Source organism: Columba livia, chromosome 3, assembly GCF_036013475.1.
Source record: "Columba livia isolate bColLiv1 breed racing homer chromosome 3, bColLiv1.pat.W.v2, whole genome shotgun sequence".
NCBI classification, from domain to species: Eukaryota; Metazoa; Chordata; class Aves; order Columbiformes; family Columbidae; genus Columba; species Columba livia.
In genome coordinates, this window is record NC_088604.1 from 119,889,640 (window position 1) to 119,912,015 (window position 22,376).

A 22,376-nucleotide genomic window follows, 5' to 3' on the forward strand; every position below is an offset into this window, starting at 1 on the left:
TAAACCTTGAGGGGAATTTGGGGTGTTAAAAAGTCATTAGCAGATTGGGATTTTACAGTTTAACTCACATTCATAAACACTCCTTTGTATTTGGAGCTGCAAAATTCCAAGCACAAATGTTCATAACAGTCCTGTGGCTTTATGAAACAAGGGAAAAGCAGCAGATGGGTAAAGTCTGACTTGTAAATGCACAATGAAAGCAGGTTGTTGACTCGGGATTTCTGGGAACGTGTAGTCTTGAAGTCAAGGCCCTTTGCAGAAGAGAGGGAGACGGCAACTTAACGGGTGGGATGACTATAGCAGGTTTGGTTAAAGACATTGTTGGTCTTACCATTCTCTTTAAACTTTTGGTCCTTGCATCTTACAAAACTAATAGGGTGATGTTGGCATGTTAAAATGCATTGAAACAAAACGAAGTTGATTTCCCTTGTCTTCAATATGAAATAACTGCGGCTCTGATCTTTTTACAGTAAGTGATTTTTAAGTGAAAGAATGTTCTGGATGTGAGATGATGGTAGTGATGGAAATTGAGGGTCTCCTCCCATAGAAATGAATGGAGGTCTTTCTGTTGGCTATAGTAAGAGTAGGATCAAGCTAATGAAGCTAATAATTTGCCCTTCTGTTTGCAAAATAAAAAAATCAAAATAAAATCTAAAGTTTGGATGGATTTTTCAAGGGAATAGCATTGTGGATATCCACTGATCCTCCATGCTACCTTAAATAAAAGTTCAGTTTCAACCATCTTTCAGCTTTTAAGTAACTTTCAAAATCCTTAGGTATCGTCTTTTTAAGGAAATGGTGGCAAGAATGAGTACAATGCTTCAGATTCCATCCAGTGTCATCTTATCTCCAGTAATAAGGCAGGCTTGCTTTCAAGGGCTGCACTTCCAAATCTTCCATTTTTTTAAAAGTAATTACTGACAGAGAAACTACATCAGAGGCCCATTCTTTGTCTTTAATTATTTAGGAGAGAGACTACCATCAGCAGGAGCCTAAACACAGACCTAGCAAATCCCATAGCAATTGCTAGGTCCAGTATCTACTGTGGTTTGTTCACAATAAACAAGGCTTCAAAACTTTCAATAACAGATGTGTCTGCAGCGTGTTCAGGACAGGCTTTTAACAGGCCCTTTCTGCCTGGGTGGTGAAGCTGTTTCATCCAGCAGGAAGAAGGAAACCACTCTTGGAATAAGGTATAATTTCCATTTTTCAAGTGCAAGACAAATTTATTCCTGGTAGCTCCCTTGCCTTCTCCTTAACTTCTTGCTAAACTTGTTATCTTTGCATCCTGAGTCTCTGATCCCGATGAGGTCACGGATTTGTGGCTGTGGTTTATATAACAATAGCGCTGCAGTCTGCTCGGAACATGCTCATTCAAAGCCTGTGCGGGGATTAGCAGCCCCAGGAAAAGGAGGAGGGGGTAGACAAATCATGGTAGAGTTTGTATTCATAAAACAGATCAGAGATTTCTTATAAACACCTCTAAATGTAAACTATCAGAAAGTGCTAACCTGAAGAGTGGTGGTGTGGGTCTAAATTTTGTGGTACAAACCAGTATCTTGTTGCTGCAGGGTTAATAGTGTCAAGATGATATTTGCATTAGCTAGCTAATTATTTAATTCATTTACATGTTGAATGTCTGAGTTTTATGTTAATTGGGCATATTTCTGGCAAGGAAAAACACAACATCTGACAGTGACATTTAGTGTCATTTGAATCTGGCTAACGTTGAAGTAATGATTTCTCTTCTTGTACTTGGACAAAATAGAGGTATTCCAACTCTTTGCTGTTTGGTAGTGAGTGACGGCCGGGCAGAGATGAGCAGAGCTCGCTCTGATTTATCTGACAGCCCCGTGCCACCACTGTCCTGCCATTCCTCTAATGCAGAGAGCGTAAGGATACACTCTTTCTCCTCAGCTTCCCACTGCCTTCCATTTTGCTCTCTCTAGTCAGCTAGAAGGGAAGGTTTAAAAACAAAAGCACCTGTGTAATTTGCCAGAACATGTAACTTAATGATAGTGTTTTGCCTGAGTTATTAGACTTGGGGTTTACATCACATTATTTTAAAGCTATTCCTCAGCATTTGCTAAAGTTTTTAAACCTGGTGGAGATCTTGGGAAACAGAGCTCCCTCATTTTAGTAATTAAATGGCAACAAACGGAACAAAACCATTGCTTTCACTGCCACTTCTATAAAAAGAAAATAGCACAAGGTGATGAGCACGTAGGTTGGTTTGTTTGCAGGACATGAGCTACAGAGAAAGATTAGTTGATCTGAAAGCCAGAGACACAGAAATGATGGATGATTTTCATCTCTGCTGCTTTGGTTCACAAGACACTTACACACGTGACTAACCTTAAACACCTTGGACAAAATCGTTACTCCACAGAAGTCAATATAATTGAGCTCTGGTTCCTCCAGCACAGGCAATACATCATCTGTTCCATGCACTGGCATTCCAAGATGTGTCGCATTAGAACAAGCGTACTTTTTATTGTAAATTGGTGTGTACGTGGAGAGATTTATCTGCCCTCAGCTATGGAGAAGGAAGAGAATTCCAGTAGCTTATGATATCTTAGAAAACTACAAATATCCATTCAGCAAACAGTAGGTATGAGCCTTTGGTGCTGCAAATGAGCTTTGTTTCATTCATTTTGATGGGTCTGTGCCAGTTTGCTGAAGGACAAGATAATTTTTAGAATTTTCCCCGGCCCCTTTGATTCTCATTGTTCCCAAAAACTACTTGGAGCAAGCAACGGGCAGAGCAGAGCCTGAGTTCCACCTCTGGCATAGACAGCAGCCCATGAGCTGCTGACAGGAATGGAGGTGAAGTTACATTGATGGTAGCAAGTCTGGAAAACCCACCCAAAAGGGACAATTACATTCCATACAAAATATGCATAGTTTGAGACAGTGATTTAGACAACTAAGCAGCTTCAATTTTGAGGGGTCATTGACTGTATCTCTGCCTCACTGAACAGAGCTCCAGCTACAATAATTTGTCCACTATTGACAAGTCCTCAGGTTGAAGTAAATTAATTTAGTCAAGCTCATTGATTTTTCACCACTTATGAAGAAGAGATCTAGATACTGCAATCACAAGCCTTCTCTTTGAAGGGTCATGTTCTACTTTCTCTGAAGGTAATTCAGGGAAGGTGACTGTATGTGTATTTGCTGAATTTTCCCAAAGAGGACCCAGTTCACTGCACTTAAAATAAGGGTGACTTTTTCCAAAGGCTTAAACCTTTTTGAGAAATCAGTGAGATGTTGTCATGGAAGTCATAGAGATTACACAATCTCAACAGAACAAACAGTAAATCTGTGAGTAAAACACCAAGAACAGGTATTTTACAGCTTCAAAGGGTGTTTGTGTTCTGTCTCTTGCCTAGAAATACAGTGTAATCAGAACTACAGGATGGAATTCATCTCACTGTGTCTAAGAGAAACACTGCTCATAAATGATGACTTGTGAGCCTACAATACCTTTTAGTTAGGAAAAGATGAGATAAGGTGCCTGTGGGCAGACAGGGCTCCAGCAGAGGAGGGAAGTGGCTGGTGATACACTGAGTGCCTCTTCTACAAGGCACTCAGCCTTAATTCTGAGGATGTCATGTTCCCATCACGATTTTCTGTTGAGTGATGCCACTAGATTGATCCTCCTCCTGCAGTTTGCTTTGCTACGCCAGAATGAGTGTCTTTCCGCTGTGATGGTGAAACGCAGTGTTTTGTGTAAGAGCAGTCAAGGTCTCTGAGCAGAGCTCAAGGAATCAGTTTCCTGCTTTCTCTATACCCCAGTGCTGCAGAGCTGTTGCTCTCAAAAAGGCCGTCTCTTTCATTCCTTCTACCCTGCAATCCCCCCAATCAGCCAATCATGCTATTGTACTGATAAAATAGATCTGTTATTTAGCTATAGATATCTCAATTATTGTTATTCTTGGTTGGTCTATTTCTTTCCATGATTACTCTTCTGAGAGGGATTAAAATTGGCCTGATATTGAATGGTTCCTATATCAGTAAAGGTGGAGATGTATTTGTGTACAGAATAAATGCAGCTTTGCCTAAATAATAAATTAGTGGAGCAAGCTGTTCTTGCAAGCTGAGCATGTGCGAGTGGATAATGCCAGGGACTTAGGGAGCTCTTAGGACCACGAATGCTAACCCTGGGTGACTTTCTGACTGACATTCACTCATCAGAAACAGTTAGGTTATTTTCTGCACAATTTATTCAAGCTGATTGGAAAAAAATGATGTAAGGCAGTTATTTATCTCATTTGTGTGGAACTTGTTTAGAAAAAAATCAAAGAACCATAATGTAGATTGTATGGAGCATACAGGAAATGGTCATGTGGAAATGGACATTGCTGATCTAGGCAGCATGGTCATACGTTAACCAAGGTCATTAATTACTCCAAAAAAACCTTTTGTGATAAGGGTGATGTAACTACAATTACTTCTCAATTAAGTGTGGGAAAGGTGTGATAACTGCTCATTGACGTAGTTAAAGACTTCAGCATTCTAGTGTATGGTGTAATTGCAATGTAGTTAAATTGCGTGGATTTCTAATATGAAAAGTACTTCATGTATCACGTGGCAATAATCGATGAATTAGTCATATTAGCTTTCCAGAGTCATTACTCATACTGTACCAAACCCCCGAGTTTCCAGCGTTGTCACTGCTCAGTGCATAATGCACAGCTCCTGGGTGCTCACCTGTTAGACACAGAAGGCCCGTAAAATGGACAAATGTACAGGGTGCATTAATAGTTTCAGTGATATTAATACACCCAAGGTGATTTGGGCGCTTCTGATAAAATGGTTATATATGAGTTTAGGAGTAAAAATTTCAGCTTTCTTTTTGAAAGTATCTACCGAAGAATACGTACATTGTAAATTGAATCACTTTGCTGTTGCTTTGACTTTATGACAGAAGTGTGATCATCTAGAGAAGGGGGAAAAAAGCCATTCAGCTCTCAGATTTCTTGAAGAATGCTGTATTTGTATGTATAAAGACATAGCTGCTACCTGGAGCTCTTTATGGGAGATATTAAGAAACGGTTTCCATCATAGGTGGGTTCAAAATGTCGTATAAGTTTAACTTTTGCAGGCAGCAAAACCCATTCTTTTTTTCCATGACCAATAGCAGTTTTCTAAATGTAGGAAGGCAATAGAATCCTGTTCTCCTCTGGTGCTGAGGCTGGAAAAGAAATGAAAATGTTCTCCCTTTGCACGAGACAGTAAGCGCTGAGTTATTGCCTGCTCCTGTTGCTGGTGGGGACACTCTTCTCCGGGCTGTCTCTGCAGGCTGCCAGCATTGCCGCTGCAGGAGAGACGTACGGCCAAATTCATCCTGAAGGCAGTTTGCTCAGGTTGAACTTGCCTCTAAGTGAAACAATATTGAAAGTTTCATCCTGAAATCATGCAGGCTTAGGTCAGGTGTGAATTAAGGCACAGTGGCAAAGCTCGAGGCACGGGAGTGACTGCAAGGGAGCACATAAATCATTTCCAGCTTTCCAGAGTTGGAACTGTCTAGGAAGATATCTCTTACTGTTTGTAGTCACGTAGAAGCACCCTCCAGCCACTCTTTCTTCAAGGTTTTGGAGGCATTTTATGAACAAGAAAGTGATATCTGCTAGGCTGCCAGCAGTTGTCTTCAGAGTGATACAAAAATAATCGCTTTATGCCAAGTTGAACTTGAATGTGTTGAATTTAGAATACAAGGGCTCCAAATAAGCAAGCAAATTAGAACAAAGACTGATTAGAAAACCAACATGTGCAATCAGATCCAAATGCTCTCTGCTCGATGGGCAAAGAGATCAGAACAAAATAATGTTGCGCTGCAGAAAAATAAAAGGAGTTTGAACCATAAAGCAACTGCAGACTTGCTCGGCTGATCTTTTCCCTGCTCTTTTTGTGCCTGTGTGGTGAACAGGACCAGCACAGAGCCCCCAGCTCACCAACACCCATGTGCAGACAGATGGTGAGTGCACTGCAAGGAACCGTTCCATGGACAGAAGGGGAGTTGCTGCAGTGTGGGTCTCTCCCAGACTGGCTTCCAAATTGTGTCTCTTCGAAGCTGTATGTTGTAGACAGAGAATTCACATGGCATGAGGCATAAGCTCTTTATCATTTTATTTAGAAAACGGCATGAACCGCTCTGCTTTCGCATGTCTTTGAAGATACAACAGTAGTAATCTTAAGTCAGCTCCAGAGATTCTTCTGATGCTTATTTATACTGCCAGCCTTCTGGACACCACCACCACATTCCTTCCATATCTGAGGCGTATAAATCTTCAAGAGCTGTTAGTGAACCAGTATATTAATTCAGTAGTTGCTGAAAGATGGAATGTGAATGGTACAGCTCCATGCTACTCTAACTGGACGTGAGCAGATACATTCCTTTCCCTTGAAATCCTCATTAATTTCTTGATTTGTTTGGGTACAAGTGTCTTTTAGTCACCAGACATCAAAGGCATTGACTTTTATATACAAAATAGGCACTTCAGTAATTTTTCCCCCTATTTTTCATGGTGTGTTGTCATTTGTTGTTGAAAGTCCTTAAAACTTATTATTTGAGAACTTTAGAGTTGTCTTCAATGCGTGAAATAGTAAAGCAAATGTTTGAGACTCTAGTCGCCCTATTTAAAGATGGCATTGCAGAGGTGAGAGGTGATCTCTTAGTTAAGGATTTCTTGGCAGATTTTTGTTGTTGTTCTGGTTTGGTTTTTAAAGGGAAAAAAAAAGAGGTGGGGCAGCAGCTAGCATATAGTTTGATTCCTTTCAATTGAAGCACTACAATATATTTGTTTTCAAAGGTGCATTATGAGCTTCGTGTTCTGGGAAATATTGGAGGAATTATTTGCAGCTTGTTCATGTGAGTTCTGTGCCCGTAAAATTGTCACAGACTGTCAGTGCAGCCCAGGGCCAGTGTAGTGCTGAATCTCCTGGTTTTTACTGGCTAATTTTATATTGTTGTCATGTTGTTTAGTTGTCTGATTACTAGATGAACCCAGTTTAGAAAAGGGTCTGACTTTATAGACTAATCACCCAAAAAGAGATCACTTTTTTTTTCCTTGTTTTCCTTTTAAATTAAAAATTTCCCAATGTTTTCCTACCCCATACTAATACATTCATCAGACATCGTCCTGCCAGATTCCTTCTTTTTAAATTTCATGGTTATAAGCACCTGCTTATATTTTAGTCAGATTAAGAGCATCTTTTTCCTTCTCCTTCTTTCCCCTCTGCCCCATCAAGCAATTTGTTTTCCTTATTTGTATTTTTTTGCCAAATAAAGCAATTTGAGTTGTTGCCAGGTTTGCTTCACTTCGAGCTTATATTATTCAGGACTGAACATTGCAAAACACTTCCACAAATATCTCCTGTTATTGATTTATTTTTATAAGAATGTTCAGCTTCTGCCAAACACAAGAGGGACTTTAGCTGGAACAGAGGTTCACAGAAGTGTTAGAGGTAGAAGTATCCATGGAAACAAACTTACTGCAGATGTTCAGAGATTCTTCAGTCATCCCAACCAGTATTGGCTCACCTGCCTTGAAGACTCTCAGCTAAACAGCACAGCTTTAGCTCTGTTTAATGCCAGTCTCCAAGCAAACTGTTGGCAGATCGAACAGGTCCCCTTCACAGGACAAATACGATTGAATAGTTGCAGTAAAATGATGGATCCAATACCCTCATATCATCTTTGTAGGAAAAAAATAATAATAAAAAACCCCACGCAAAACAACAACGACAAACCACAAACCAAAACTGAACTTTTCCTAAAGGTTTTATATCTCAAGTTGCATCATTAGCTCTATTTCCTCCCATTTTCCTTTCTTTTCTTTTGAAAGCAGCTGTGTTAAATCCTTTAATTAACCTTCAGCATTCCCTACCTTCATCTCAGGTATTCCATAGCAGTGGCAAGCAGTTCCACTTACTTCACAGCAGTGCACAGGCAGGAGATGGACAAATATATGAGAAGAAAGCAGGATTCAATGGCTCAACACATTTCTCGTAATCCAACATTAACCAGGCAACATGTAACTACAAATACAGGAGGATAAAATAATATATTCTTTGAGGAATGTCAGCGTAACTCATGGATCTTAAAACTGCAGTTATTTTTTTTTATAAAGACATCAAATATGCTAAAGGCTTCTTGGATAACCTGTAGTTTATTTTAGTTATTTGTTTTTTTGTTTTGTTTTTTCCTATTTCCCATCTTGTTTGCTTCCCTCCTTAGTTCGGTGTAGTGCACGAGTCTCTATGATATGCATTTGTTATATGGTACTTCACATAAGCTGAGGGAAGGATTCAGCAGGAAGACGCCCTCAGTGTGACCAGTGATTGCTCTCAGCCTTCTGTAATTGCACACGCGTTGGATCCCGAGAGCCACGTTAGACTCTGCTGCTTTCCAGCCGCCTGTTCCAGGAGCTAATGAGAGGCTCTTGCCAATTAGAGTTGTTCTCTGTAAATGGGACAGTGAAAATTAATGGGGTTTGCCTGGCAGCAGGTCAAAGATCTTTTTAACGTCCTTCTTTCTGTTTAACCGATTGGTTTGCTAATGCTGGAAATCAATTCTTTAGAGAGGGATTCTTCATTGTGTCTTAATTTATGGCAATTAGATCACATACTCCGAAACAACTATGAAGAAATGAAGCTTTATTTATTGTTTACTGAGTAAATCTTCATGGTGTCATATTACAGAAACCCTTTTGGCACCAATCTGAGGAAAGTGAATTAGGTGTTCACAATTTAACCCTTGGCATGATGTTTAAAAACAAACCAAAGTTAAAAAAAAAAAAAAGTCTAGACCGTGTTTATATGTGTTTAAGGCTTTTTTTCCCTAAAAAAAAGAGAGTTCTTAAAATGTAAACACAGGCTCTTCATGCCAAGACTAAACAATTATTTTTCCATCAAAGAAATCTGTCTCCCCCTCAAAATTACTTCTGTTTCACCCTGGAAGTAAAATTGGTTTGGAGATGATCAATTACAACTCGTTAATATTAGTCCAAGACAGCTGTAATCTTGTAATTGTCTTCAGTAATGGGGTCCCTGTAGACCCTGATCATTCAACTGGCAAAACAAATGTGCTCATTTTGACATTAGACATGAAATACATTCCTGGGACTTCAGTGAGATTCAAAAATGTCATCTGTGAGTAAGGAGGGAGTGCTGGAGCCTCCTGAGCACATACAGCCGGACACGGGTTGTGATCACCCAGTGACACCCAGCCCAGTGTGTCACCAAGAGCAGGAATATGGATTTACAATAGAACATGTAGTGCATTGGTATTCGGTGGAACCCAACGCATCAGGGAGGGGGGAGTGATTGCAGAGCATTACAAATGCATGATAAATGTAATTAATAGATGCGGCCCGCAAGGACTGATTTAGCTATAGAAATTGTTTCTAGATAATTCACAACAATGCTGGTTTTGTTAGGTTTCCCATCATCTGGTGGGGTTGTGATTAAGCAATTTACGTTATAAAGGGCTGAGAAATGTAGTCCCTGGAGTCAGCTTAATTATTAGTAGTTATTATGGTAATTAATAATGGTAATTTTTTGTACTAGTGGGTCCCACCCTTTCAGTTAGCTGGGCATGAGATGAGGGTCTCTTGGCAGAAAAGAAGGAAGAAAAAGTGCCCTTTGTTTTAGTTTGCTCATAACCAGCCCTAGAGACGACTGGAATTAAGGCAGAAAGGAAATCAGTGACAGGCCAGTGGTTGCTATCAGCCATTTGTAGCTGGTATTGTTGTTACAGTCTTATTTTTTCAGTAGCAGTTGCATAATTTGTTGACTTCATTAGCTCGGAGTAGCTGTCTCTAAACCTGCATTTTACTTTAAGTCGCTATTGCTTTACCAGACAGAAGAAAGCCTTGTGTGCCCAGCAGCTGTACTGGCCAGTGTAACAGGGCCTCCCCCTCTGCCTGCAAGCATGTTCAGAACAGGAGAAAATTGATTAAAGAGACTTGCTCATGGGAAAAATCCATTCTGCTTCTTTGGAAAGCAAGTACAAAGATGCGTGATGAGTTTGGCTGAGCAAGCACCTGAGACCAAAGCAATGGACAGCCAAATCGGATATCAGTCACTTTGACCTGGGAGGGTGGTGCCTGAGTGACCTTGGGAATGGAAGTTTTCTGGAAAAAAATGCTCAAACCCCTTAAAAAGATAGATAAAGGGATGCTGAAGATAGTAACTGCTAAGGTGGGCACAAAGAAGTGCCTGCGCACATCTTTATAAAACTTAGACATTGCATGGACTTCATCTACTAGCATTTTCATGGCTTTCCTAGCATCAGGAAAAAACTAATGTAATTTCCTGCAAGGGGTTTCTCATGGTAACACACTTAACTCCAACTCCAGCGGCTGCCTGTGCAGCCTCCCCGCTCCAACGCTCCATGGTCTGCTTTCTTAATCATCATCTTACCAACTTAGCTACTTCAGGAGCACTTCTACTCTTTTAGATAATTCAAAACCCATTAATTCGTTTTATTGATCTTGACTTCTTCCTTTTATGTTCCTCCTCCCAAAAAAAGAGCTGCTCCTCGGTGAATCCTCGAGAGCTGTGGTGGTGCGGATCCAGAGTGGGGTTTCTGAAGAGCTGTGCTGTAGGAGGATGCTGACTCCTGAATCATTTATCACAGCATTAATCAACCGTGCAATAGTTTCCTATTGCAAACTCAACCTTTGTTATCCTGAAATATTGAAACTGGGGAGATTTAAATACTCTGCAAATACATGCCCGGTCATGGGGAAAAATGAAAAATGCCAGTCTCTGATTAATGACATTGAAGGCCTTTGGACAGTGCAGAGCTGAGTGTCTGATGCTCCCACCCTGAGCTTGGGGTGTTTCAGTTGTGCATCCCAGGAACGAGCTGGGAGCTGGTAGTAAATCCTGCAGTCGAGGGACTTTCCATTTCCAGCAGCATCCCATAGAAATGGAATGGGAGGAGCTTGTGTTTTGCAGACTGTTGGGTGTGTTGGATTTATTTTTCCTTCTCTTTTCACAAACCAATAGCTGAAAGGGTGATTAGGAGCATATTCACTCTTGGGAAGTTTTGCAGCTCTCGTACTTCAGCTGATGGAGCCGTTTTCCCTCCTTGAGGCTTAGCGCAGTCACAATCCCATTGGCTTTTTACTTTGGTTAATCAAGCCAAAGTCTTTCAGTTCCCAGTTTCCTTCTGTTCCCAAATTACCCTGACAGCCCTGTTCAAACCGGTTTTAGTTTCTGACTTTCATACGGCTCTGGTAGCCTTTGTTCAGAGTTTCAAATGAGGTAATTAGGCCCTTCTACAGCAGCTTGAATGCTGAAAATAATTCTCATAAATTCAATTTTTCCTTTTTGTCCGTCTGAGATCACCTCAGTTGTTCTTCAGCTAGTTTTCCATTGACAAGCTTATGTCAGAAAAGTTTCCTACTTCCTGAGATGGAGCTTGCACCTTATACTGTAGAGTTTTACCCCATTCTGGTTTCCTCCATCATTTGTAAGCATAAAGGAAATAGGCAGTTGACAAATATTGCTAATAAAAGCATGTTGAGAGTGGCTCAGAAAAGAGCACTCTTTCAGTAATTCAGGGTAACAAAAATAGATAAAGCAGATAAATCTGAGAGTAGAGTTTTTAATTTTATTTTGGAAAAAAATTCTATGATTATTTTGCACTTTCTACTACTAAGTGGGGGAGAGCAGCAAAAAACCCAAGCTCCTGGGCTATGTTAACCACGTTCCAAACTGACCTAGGAATAAGAACATTCTGGCTTCCACCCTGCAAATCAGCTGCACTTTTTTTGTGGGGGTGTGTTTGGGGTTCTTGTTGGTTGCTTTCTTGTGGTTTGTTTTTGTTTTTTGGTGGATTTGCTTGGTTTCCTCTAAATAAATCCAAATCCAAAATGTTTTTGTCACACTTCACTCTGGTTGAAATTTGGTATTAGACTTTAATCATCTACATAGTCAGATCCCCTAGGCATTATTTTAAAATCGCAGTGATAACCCTGAATTCTGTAACTACACTTAATCAAGTAATTGTTTTGAGATTTGTCTCACAAGCTTGGAGTCTTTTCATGTTGAGAGTTTGGCTTTGTCCCTTTTCCGCCAGCTTTACCTGAGCTCCCTGTGGGGTTTGCTCTGAGACAGAATTTCTCCCAAAACGTAGCCCACAGATTGAAATTCAAAATGTGCTACTTACTGCTACAACTCAGGCAAGATCCCTACAGCAAAATACTCCAACTCAGGTGCTGCTGAGAAGACAACAGACGCTTTTACTGTGGCATATATCAAGAAAACTGCATGTCATTGGTTTTAATAAAGTCCACATTTATTTTTTTTTAAAGTAAATAATCTCCAAACTGGATTTCTTGTCAGAGGGATATGTGAGTGAGCAGAGGATGAGCAGGAGAAAATCCTGGTATTTATAAGCTATTTTTAAAAAGCAATATACAGATTGTGATATGTCTGCTGAGACCTTGATTCTTCTTGCATGTCAGCCAAATAAAATTAATATTGGAAGAAATAATTTTGCTGAGAAAACGAGGTGAATTTAGTAGTCGGAGCTGAACTTGTACATACTACATAATACAGCAGTTGAGGTTCTGTTTACGTACGTTATGCTTAGGTAAAACAGCACTAAACCATATAGTCCTGTTTTGTTTTCTGCACAGTATGATTTTGCAGGAAATAACTTGAAATTTAATTTCCAGATGTGCTGTACGACCAACAGAGTGCAAAAGTGATAACAAGAACTTTGCACTTGAGCGAAATCCTTTTGGAGTATCTGATTTAATAATACAGAAGAGAAAATAAAATTTCCTCCTATGTTCTGGGTTGCTATAAATAGACATAACTTGGATTTCTGTCAGCCATTCTTACGTAGGCCATTCTTATTTAGACAAGAGTCTGTCTCAGATTTATTTTTTGTGAGTTTTTTTGTGTGATACCTAAAGGCCCATCAAGAAAGAAGGTCCTGGTAGATGAGATGTGGTGCTGCAAAGGCTTGTTGTAATACTTAGCTGGATCACAAAGCCCAGTACGCTCCAGGATCTGCCACTATCATAAGGGCTTATTAATTTTACATTACTTTAGACCAAGGTTAATTGCAATGGGACTTTCTGGGCAAGAAAGACCTCTTTGCATCCATGAGTGTGTGTTAAGTCTAAGTTGTAGCTTTTTCAACAAGAAATATCAGTAATAGGAAACAGGTCCTCAACTGGGATTGGAAAAATTATTTCACAGCAATTTTTGTGAGCCAGATTTTTTGATCTTTTTTTTTTATAGCCAAAGATGTTTCCTGACACACGAAAAGTCTGTTTTGAAGAGGTATGCCTGATGCATTTGCTGTAATGACTAATTAACATCTTTGTGTCAAGAACAAGTCTTGAAGCTTCGTTGTAATTCAGCTTCGTTGATACAGCAAATTTGTCATGCATGCCACTGCCATGCTGCTGAAACACATAAATGGGGCCCTTGGTGTTTTGTGATGTTCCATGACTGCTTGTTTCATGACAGAGGAAAACACGTTGCATTGACATGAAGAAACCAATCCTTTCTAATTACTTCATTTTACCATATTCAATTTAAGCAGGACAGTTAGCATGCAGCAGGGAATGGTCAAGATGACCCATCAACTCCAAGTAAATGTGTTCTTGTATTACTCCCCATACAGCAATGCAAATATTAGATTAAGTTTTAGGAGTGAATTTTATGGGTGTCTGATTTTGTGTAATTTAAGATTAAATAAATTAACTGAACTTTAGCTGAAGTGTTGTTGTGAAATCTCCAGATGGTTTTGTCTTCCTTGTGCCCGCAGTCGGTGCCCCCGTACGTACCCCAGAATTCCCAAGCAGTGCTGTTTGCCATTGAATTGCACACAAACCAGAGCGAGTGTACAGACAGACCCGCGGGCCTTGCTGAGCACTGTAGGTTGAGTTTGTTCTGTATTATTTTCACGTTGTATATATATCCAGACAAATACTTCTGAAAATCACTCAAGGCTGTTGAACTAATACCAGAATCAAACAACCTTTAAATTAATAGTGAGTAATTGGATGCATTGCAGACACTAATTAAATCTTTAAGCAAAGCCGCACACCTGCCTGCTGGTATCTGTCACCCAGAGAGCGCGTTCTGTACGCATGTGGCCGACATGCTGACAGCACTGTCTCAGAGACCAACATTTTGTGTGAGGTCTCCTCGTTTTTCCAGACATCCCTCTGAATTTGTCCTGGTCTCTTCTTCTTGGGAACCACCTTTGTCCATGCAAACTTATTAGCTAGACTAAAAAATTTCTGCTTGTAAGTCATCAGTTTATAAATGAGGAGGTTGATACATCTTATGAACCAGTCTGGGGAATAGTATAATAATAGTAAAAGCAATTGTGATTGTGCATTCTCAAAGCCCTTTACAATCATGACCTACAAAAAAGGGTCAGTTCTGTGGCTCAGGAAATACATAACTGTTTTCCAAATGGTCACGTTAATACAGAGGAGGAATTAATAGTTAATTATAACCTTGCAGAGAGACCAAGCTGCTGTACAACTGCAGTAGAGAGAAAGAGATCTGGAAAGAATAGAGAGAGAAAAGGAAATGAAACAACTGCGGAGTGGAATTTTTCTTTCAAACTTTACGAAGGTTATTTGTTATACTTGAGGGTATGAGGGGAAAGATTACTTTAATGAATGTCATGTGCCTTTGATTTACCTACTTGGTTTTAGTCTTTTACTATTGAATTACCCCAAGAAAAGTCTGTTCAGGACAGCAGGCAGGAAATGAAGCAGCAACTAGTGATAAAAGAGGCTTTGGGGAAAAATACATCAAGGGCCCTTCAGGAAGCAGCGCGATGTTCTTGCTTAAGAAATGTTTGCCTGCCTGGTTCCAGTGAGGTTAACAGCCTTGTTTTTGTTTGGTATCTTATTTGTTTGATTTCCTGCTGCCCTAGAAGGCTGGAGGCCAGAGCCGTGCTAAAGCCGGCAGCTCAAGTGCAGCCAGGCTGGACAGATGAACATTGATAGGTGATGCTGTTTAGACAAACTTCTGCTAGAAAGCTTCCTGGCTTTAATCCTTTATTAGTTTGCAGAGTGGTTTTAGATGTCATTTTGCAAAGTGCTATTTGGAATCACTTGAAGTGAATGTAACAAGCAGAGATGCAAAATGTAAATGTTCCTGGGTGGGCTTTAGGTTTGGTTTGCTGATGGCATAGAAATGAGTACGTGAAAATTAATTGCATGAGAAAGCTACAGATTTGGCAGAGGAGTTGCGACAGTTGTTAATGTTTTGGTTGCTTTCAGTTCACGCTGCATCTGAAGTGCAGCATGAATGAGCACCTTTCAAAAATGTTGAAACCAGTGGATGGTTTTGAAGGGCTGCTCCATGTGTTAAACCAGACCTTTATCTGCAGGGGTCCAAGTCTAGAATCTCCTCATGGCACAAAGGTGACAGCAGGATTTGGCCTTGTATTTTAAGAAAACACTGTCACATTCTTTATTTTCACTCAGCCCCAAAACCTGCTTCTTTATGTCTGGGTGGTCTCCATGAAGCACTAAGGACTTCAGAGGTGGTCCTTGTATTTGAGAGCCAGTTCTGGTCTTTCTGATGTACTTGCGGCAAGAATGTGACTTATCAACAAGGGCCACTGAAATCAAAGGAGCAAGAGTAGCAACCACCAGCTGCAGATGTGTCTCACAGGGCTGTAATAAATTTGTGTGTCAGTGTCATACGTGTTGCAATGATAAGTTTGATGCTGCAGCATTTAATAGTTCTCTACCAACAGTAAATCACATTTCTCTTCACACTGTGGAAATAAATCAGAAGGAGAAGGTATGATGCCCAGGAGTGTTTCTTTGCTTGGTAACGAGTAGGGGGGGAAATGCCAGTTATATTAGCAGTTCTGAAGTCTGTGACTCTAACACTTGATCAACAGGCTCTGTGAGCACTGCCAGGGTTTCCCCTTATCTGGTCACAGATGTCCTGACTTTTCTGTCTTAAATCAGAGCTGGTGCTCTAAATAACAGACTGTGTGTTTGCATGCAAAGTAAATGCTCTGAAGTGGATCAGAGGAGCTACAAAAGGGCAAAGTAGCGTATTTCAAAGAGAATTGCAACAGTAAAATTTTATTCAGTTGGAGCATCTGACTAGCAGATGGTAAGGAATAAATTGACAAACGTGAAAACCGTGTGGATGTGTCAGGGGAGCTGGTTACCAGCAGGTGAAGTGTGGGACTTCTGTAGCATGAACCATAATCCAGTCTCTAAAATAGTAACGGTCGTGACGCTACCATAAACATGAGGGTTGTTATGATCTCTGCACACAGCTCCAGCAGCTCTTGGGTGTCCAGGGCTACAGGGGCGGCAGCAGGAAATAATTGAGACTTTTTCCTATTGATACTCCTGATGTATCATCTTAGTGTCAGGAAAATGGTAGAGAAGGCTTGAGAGAAATGCACAAACACATTCTTGCTGTAGCTTTTTCAACAGCTCAGCAAGCTAGAACTACACAGAGCTGCAGGAATGACTTAAACTGGAGGAATTTAGTATTTTGATTCTGAGGGGCCCTCTGTAGCATCTGGGCTTAGAACAGCAGTAGTAATGACAACTTTTTGACAAGTATATATACATATATATATTTTAAAATCTGATAAATGCATTTTTCATGTCTTATATCATCATCTCTTGTTTACCCCAAAGAAGGTGGAATGTAGGGAAACTTGCTGATTTTAGGTCTTATTTCTTTAATGGCCTTCACAGGAAAGAGAACAGGCAGAGTAGCTGTAATGTTTAGCTTGTGAACAGGGAATACATTAGCCCCAGGAACTGTGCTTTTAATTATTAGTCACAAACTGTACTTTCAAGGCCATTAAGAATTAGAGGAAAATTATATGTGCACAAAGCTGACAGCTCTGCTTGCAGAGAGAGGAGGTTGCGTAACTGGGCCAAGACAGTGAAAAGCTGTTGTCGAAATTGAATTCACGTGTACGTATGGAATTGTATTTTCCAGTCAAAGATGTAAAGATATATCCCTCAATTACAGATGCGTGTATGGCAGAGGACTTGTTTTCACCTCCTCAGCAGTTTAATACATCTTTGCCTTTAAGATTGTGTGACTAACTTCCAGTGAATAGTTTTTCTGTTCCTGATGTGCTTGTGAACAGCCTGCAGGACTGTTCATCACACTTGCATGGAACAGGGCAGCACTGCATGCTACTGAAATGAAGTTTAAGCCATAACCTTGAAACGTTTGGGGCTGCTGGAGCTGCCAGAGCCATTGTGCCTGGGGACACCTTGGGAGCTAACCACGGAGCCTGGGTGACGTTTCAGTTCTCCTAGAATAAGTTAAGATTAATTGGACTATAATTGGTGACCTGATCATCTGTGTAATATGACTATGGTAAGAACATTAGGCTCAAACATGACACATTCAGCTCACAAGAGGAGGGATGCAACTCTTCATATCATTAGCCAAACATCACACTTTATTTCCTAGGGTTGTTTGGTTTGTTTTCCATGTTCCCCCACAAATGTGGCAAGCATTAGAGTTTTCAAAAGCCTTTGCAAGTTTTTAGACATAAGAAAAGTTCTGGAAGAGTCCAGTGTTCTGTTATAAAGAAGTGCTCCTGAGAAAGCACGAGGCGAGCCCTGGAAGGGAGGGGGCGAAAATGACAACAGCTGGAAAATTGTAGATAATTGTAATAGGAAAAGCAGCAAGAGGGATTAAAGCCAGTTCCAGGAACATCTTGTGCGTTGAAGCATGCCTGTTATACGGTATATCCTTAGTTGCACTGGTTTTCATGAGAAATAATCACACACTTGAAGCTTTCATAGAGTTCTTTCTTTGAAGTACTTTTTCCATATCAGGTTTTAAAGAAACAAAACTACTCGTATTGCTATTTTTTTTCCTTCCAGCATTGCAGAGTAGTTCTGTCCCATCCATCCTTAGGCTTTTCACTTATATCTATGGCGTTTTGCGCGAATTTCACTGAAGTCAATTAAATTAATCTGGATTTACACCCACACTGAGAGACTGCAGAACAAGGATTGCTACGTCTTATTTTTACGTGGTGTGTCTTTTCCAAACACAGGCCTTGCCTACGAAGGTGTGGGGGTATTTTTCAGGAAGAGGGTGTAGGACCAGGTGATGGCTGAGTTCCTGTCCAGCTTGAACTCCATCAGCCAGTCTTATCTTTCAGTCTTTTCCAGCTGAGCAATGGCAGCTTGTCTGTCTGCTGTTGACTCAATGATTAGTGCAGAATAAATTTCTTTCCTGTGTTTTCCAATAATGGTCCAGCTTAAAGAAACATCTTTGCTTACTACTGTAAACACTGAGCAAACACCACCTGGCTGGTTAAGAGAGAAGATATAAGTCAACTGTATAGTTCATGGAGCTCAGAAGGTAGGGTGAGAGCAGAGGGCCTTGGAGGTGATGTTAAGGACCCAGTGTCTGACATGGTGTGGGAAAGGTGATACACAGGAGAGCTAAAAATATTTTTTTGCAGATAAATATGGAACAGATATCTTGTTAATTATGCATCTTTTAAGCTTGGTTCGCAAATTGTCTTAATAGTATATAATCATGATTTAATTAAAGGTAAATTAGCATTTGACTTTGAGTTTTCCGTTGGATAAGTCTTCTGTGTTTCTGGTTTGTTGCTGTCATGGAGCTCATCTTTTTCACCATGGTTTTTAGGTCACTAATGTGAGAGCATTGGGCACCTTTTTTTTTTTTTTTTTTTTTTTGTATAATTTTATTTTGTAAGACTTAACCTAAATCATGACATTAAGTAACATTACTGTCAGGCTGGTGAGAATGTTTTACTAGTTATTAAAAGCATATGTGGCATTTTGCTCTTTCCTTCAGGCACAGCTGGTCTGCTGGTGCTCTGAGTGTCTGGATTTGTGCCCACAGAGTCTGTATTATTGTTCACAGGTATTTCCTCATGTTGCTCAAGTCAGTTGCTATTTGTGGCACAAGTACCTCACCTCAGTGCTTTGGTGCAAGACCAACTGTGGGAGGCAAATCTAACATTTGGAATTTTATTTTCTTTTTTTAAAGTTTTTCCAAAGTTGAAACAAGTCTGAACTATCTGCTTCTGCTGTGATCTTAAAAATTGCCTGTCTGGTGCCAGTACATGGTACAACCATACAAAATGCCATTTTTCTGAATCTGTCCCCATATTCACTTAATGGCCTTCATGCCTGAAGATAAAGCTCCTCTGTCAGAATGCTTGTAAGAAGTGAATGCAAAATGGAGATGAGAGCTGCAGTGAGACCATTTAATAATCAAAATGAACTGGTTGAGCAGGAAAAGCACATTCTGGGTGTTGTTATGCTTTATTGTTTCTATGCTGCTACTGCTCCAATTCCACAAAGCTCCTGGGATTCTGTATAGTTTATATTATATGACTCATTGGTCTTTTGACACTAATCTATTTGACACATAAAGATTTTGATTTATACTTCCCTGGAGAAATGCACGTACAGATTATGGTTACAGGAGGAGGGAAGTGGCCCTCAAATTGTATTACCTTTAAAAAGTGAGAGAAAGTCTCTTCTTCAACATATTAAAATGTTGAATAGGATAGCGATAATTCCAGTTACAAAACTCTTCAGAGCATGCCACTGTAGTTTACATACATCCAGAATGAAGGTAGTGAAGGTCCTTTTTACAAGCTATTTACTTTCCACGTAAATAAACCAGTAGTGAAACCACCAGTATTTGAAAGTGCTTTATTTATAGCATCTTATTGTAAAGTGTCGTTCCTGCTTCTCTTTGGTTTGGCTTAGCAAGCAGGTAGGAATATTAAGCAGGGGGATGTAACTAAGCTGCAATGTTCTTCCTTTCTTTCCTTCCCTTTTCCGAATATTATTGTGGTATTAGTGGCTTTCAGACCCTTTGGCCACTACCTTTTAAGAAGGGTGTGGTTTGCGTTATTTGTTAGTCTCCACAGCCACGTTTTATGGGAAGTGCCCCAAATACATTTGCAAATAAATACCTGGAGCTGAGCAACAAACTCTGGCCAGGTTTTACTTAAACATTCTGTAGATTCAAAACTGGGAAAGGCTGGGGAGGATCTGCTGAGGATGGCACATGGGGGCTGTGCCCAGGTAACTGCTGTGAGAGCTGCAGCGGGGCAGGGAGCGATGTTATCTCCCCAGCGCCCTCCAAAAGCCAATGGCCTTTCTGTTCCTCAGTTCATTACAGGAGCACAAAGGGAGACTGGGAGCTGGGCCGTGTGTGGACCGTACAATGGCCGTCCTTTTCCTTTAAAGAAATGCATTCATCTGTGGATGATTAATTTTTTCCTCTGGTGCGTCACTTATAGCCTCTGAGAGCGTTTTGCCCAGAAACACAATACCTACTTTCTTAACCGCACAAATCAGTGGGTATTTAAACTTCACGGAGCCTGAGTAGCCCACAGAATTTCAATAGCCCAAAAGCAGTTGTTCAGTATGAAGTCTTTGCTTTCACGCTTTCTAAAACTATGCGCTTTGTATTGTTCATCAATAGTTTATCTCAATGAAATGGCAAGGAAAGACAGTGTTGTTCCATCTCTAGAAGAGCTCTGTTGATAGACAGCTAACAGTTTTTCCACTTATCTCCAGGTGTTTCAGAATTTCAAAATTGCTATAGAAAAGCGTGTAATCGTTTGGGCAAGACTTTGTTGAAATTCTGTCAAAATGAGATGATTTTAATGAATATGGAGGAATGGCTGCAGTGCAGCATGTATGAGGCAGCCATGCCAATGTGCTAACAACCTCAAATGATTATAAATAGCCTTTTAACAAGTTTAATTGATAGCTTCTCTCATTCTTGTGTTGTCATTCTCTATCTGACAATACAGAAGATCCTGTATTTTTATTTCTAAAGCCATTGTTCTATAGCTATCAATTTTTATGGGGAAATGGGCTAGAGGAGAAAGGCAAAAGTTTCTATGACTGCAAGGTAAGGTTTTGTCCATATGTGATACTGAATACATGGTCTGACCCTGTAGCAAAGTTGTCAAAAAAAGAGCCATGTTTTGGAACTTGTCAGAGGTGTGAATTCTCTGGTATTTCCTAATGGTCAGAGAAGGCCTGGAGCATTTGGGCCTTTGAATTTGTGTTCCAAATCCTGATATTTCACACACAGGTTTTGGTCACGCAAATCTTCGTGATGGAAGCAATGCCACGTGATACATATTTTACACTAACAGAGGTTTGAAGTCAAACAATTGGGAAACAATTTATTACATCATCTTCAGATGCTTAGCGATTCAGAGAAACCAACCTAGCAGGGCACTGGGGCCAGATGATTTAAAATCTATACTCTGTTCTGTTCAGTTGCTACGTTTTGGGGAGGTCAAGTCACCTCTGCATGTCTCAGTTTCCCCTTTCAGCATGTCTCTGTCTCTGGAAAAAGGAAGCTGTGGAAGTGTGAGGGCCTTGGCCTGTCACTGTGGGGTGTGAAATTGCGGAGGCGGCGGTATAAAATGTAGAATAACCTACATGTGATGTGGGACCTTTCATTTGATTAGATTTTCCATCCTCTGAGGAAAACCCCTTTTAGAGGTTGGGAGAGGGAGGTGGTAAAATGTGCCTAATTATATTTGACTGTAGTGGACGTGCTTCAGTCTGGGGCTCTCGTGTTAGTCTGGAGAAGCTGAAAAAGAGCCCATGGTTATTTTAAAATTAATTATCATTCTTCTGAAGTCACGTTGAAAAAAAAAAGAAAAATAACAGCTAGGCAAAAACAGGCAATAAAATTACTTGCAGGCAAGGCAAAATATACCATATGTCAGCTACACCTTAAAGCCAATGGGGTGCCGCCTTTGTTTTTCTCAGCATGGTATTTTTGCTGAGGTATTACAGGACACCTTGTGCTTCCCACGGCAAAGCTCTGGCATTTGGAGGGCGTCTGACACAACACTAACAGTACTGTACTGCCTTTTTTTGTTTTAGCATTAATTCCTTATCTTACAGTTATATGCTCAGGCCCTTGCAGAGCTTGCAATTACAGGGTAAATACTTGAAGTTTTCTTTTTCATAATTGATCACCTGACTTTAACATCTGCTGAGTACAGGAGATGCAGGAGCTGGTGCTGTGGCTGTTCTCAGCAGGGCATCGGCTCAGCTCTCCTGGAATATTTTCCTCCTGACGTGTTCAGTGCTGAACGTACGGGCGTTTGCTCCCTCGCGGCATGAAGCCCGTGGCTGCCGGGTGCTTCGATGTGCTGCAAGACACTTACACCATCTAGAAAACAGGCAGCAAAGCTTGCTGAGAGGTGCCCAAGCAATTCTCCTGGCGGGGAACAGGTGCGGCTCCAGCAGGAACAGGTGAAAATTTCCCTCAAGATATCCCTGGAAAAGGGGAGACTCAAAATTGGGTCTGGTATCTGCTGTTGTAAATGTGATTGTGTG